At 49.5% G+C, this 2,252-nt stretch overlaps 1 long non-coding RNA gene across 1 annotated transcript in view; it reads left to right on the top strand.

Moving 5' to 3' along the window:
• The first annotated feature begins 2,018 nt into the window (after positions 1-2,018).
• Positions 2,019-2,252, top strand: part of LOC144223808 (uncharacterized) — a 6,851-nt gene continuing 6,617 nt past the window's right edge. Inside the window, exon 1 of the long non-coding RNA XR_013332837.1 lies at positions 2,019-2,195. This is a non-coding gene — a long non-coding RNA (uncharacterized LOC144223808). The remainder of the gene's footprint in view (positions 2,196-2,252) is intronic.

Here is a 2,252-nt window from a genome sequence, read left to right as displayed (position 1 = left end):
GGAAATAAAATCTAGATGCTTGTCTGTGTTAAATAACAACAAATTCAGCTGAGTAATTTAAAAGATCAAATTGGCTTTATAGAAATTCATGGATCCACAACACTCTCCCCAGCAAGTGGAGGGGAGCTCTGCGGGGCTGCAGAAGAGAAAAGGTTTTCAACAAGGCAGGGAGGGAGTGGAAGAAAGGAAATGATTATCGAAGAATGCATTGGGCAGGGCCCCCCTTCTCGGGGAGCAGAAGGGGTCTCTCAGCGGACTTCTAGTGCTGGCTGGTGGAACATGGCCACTGGTTGAAGGTGACACTTCTGGGGGCTGGGAAGTGCAGCCAGGTTAGATAGTAAGTCTCGGTGTGCCGGGGGGCCCTTGATATAGTGACTCCATTCTGGGCCTGCGGTTTTCTTTTTAACAAGTGTGTTTTGTTTTGTTGGGTTTTTAACCGACCTGGTATTTATAGTTCCGTTTCCTCAGTGAATAAAGGCTGTGGTTTTAAGGTCACTGACACCTCCCTGCCCCCACCCCATACACCAGCTTGTCCCTTCTCTCTTAATTTTCCTTGACAGCTGGGCCCCTGCTTTTTTTTTTTTAAGTTTATTTATTTTAGGATGAGACACAGCACAAATCAGAGAGGGGCAGAGAGAGAGAGAATCCCAAGCAGGCTCTGCACTGTCAGTGCAGATCCCAATGCAGGACTTGAAGTCACAAATGGTGAATTAATGACCCGAGCTGAAATTGAGAGTCAGACACTTAACCCACTGAGCCACCCCAGCACTCCTGGGCCCTTGCTTCAAAGCTCCAGGCCAAGAAGAAATCACACTCTAGAAAGATCTAAAATGTTAGTTTACAATTTTGTACATTTTCCATTTGGTTTAACAGAGAACTTTTAAAGCCATAATATGAACTGTGGTGGTTTCTCCGCCTAGACCCCAGGACCTGGCCTCTGCTCACCGGCCTGGCCCCACCCACCTGCATCCCCCATTTTTCCTTAAACTCTTCTGCCCAGCTGATCCCTTACCACAGGGGACCCGTCGGGCATAGCGCTGCATGGAAACTGAAACCATCTGCAAGCACTAGCACCTGCCCAGACCAGCCAGACCATTGTGAGCTGTGAGCAGGGTCCCCACCTGCTGTCTGCGCAGAAGGGCCCTTCAGTGACCCATGAGTGACTGACAGTTCTCTTTACCTCATTGTAACCTGAAAGTCTCCGCCCGGGGGAAAAGCACTAGACTCATTTACATGTATAGGCGTGTTTCTTTAAGACTTAGGCGTGACCTTATGCCAGCTTCTGCGTTCAGCGACCAGGCTCCCCTACCTAAATATATCCTAACCCTAAACAAAAGGAACCCATCCACCCTTGCTCTGGAGTCACGGCTTTAGGAGCTATTTTCCACGAGCTCCTCATTTGCTGCAAATAAAGATCCCGGTGCGAAGGCTCACCTGGTGTACTTTCCATCTGTGACTCACCAAGGAGTGTATGCATGCTGGCTCGGTTACACTGCATTATAGATTCCCCTTTCCTGTATATATCTTACTTGGTATCCAGAATATTCTAGCTGTAGAGATCACACGTTCCCTGCACAGGGTGCCTAGGAATATGATGCTCCGGTTGGTCCAGGGGCCGTCTGTGTACTTTGCAGAGGTGAAAACAAAGTCCAGTGTGTGCTTCAACCTCCCAAGTAGAGCCTGGCTACTAAACTGATTTATCTCCTTAAAGGAGTGATAGTCCTGATGGCGAATTGTACAAGTGACAGCGAGATATTCCTACTGGATTTGTGTTTTGTTCACCAATCAATCTAGCTCTGATTTCCTCCTCCGCTGTCTCTTTTCAGAAGATTTTGTGCAACTAACTAACTAACTAAAGGGAAGCAGCTGAGCACACTCCAGTCTTAACCAAGCAAGGAGGCCGAGGTGGAGGAGCCCAGGGCGAGCTGTGTGGACGTGCCCACGACACCAGGGGCCGATGGACAGACACGCATTCCCACTCAGCTCTGAGAAAGAAGCGAATTCTTCCCTGCCGACCACTGTGGGTCTCCTGAGCGCCGCTCGGCCTGCACCAAAGGAGGAAGGAATTTGGGGTGAAGCCCTCCTTCCTGCCTAGCACAGACGGGTCACTCCTAGGAACGAAACAGGAAGAAACAATTAGGCGACTTTTGTTTCCTTACCCAACAAGCTCAAGGAAAGTGGCATTTGATCAGACGGTGAGGAACTATTTATCCAAGACTGTAGGGCAGAGGGCAGGGCTCGGCAGGGGTGCG

This window comes from Crocuta crocuta, unplaced genomic scaffold (assembly GCF_008692635.1).
Source record: "Crocuta crocuta isolate KB4526 unplaced genomic scaffold, BGI_CrCroc_1.0 scaffold1300, whole genome shotgun sequence".
NCBI lineage: Eukaryota > Metazoa > Chordata > Mammalia > Carnivora > Hyaenidae > Crocuta > Crocuta crocuta.
This window is presented reverse-complemented; position numbering and strand designations above follow the sequence as displayed.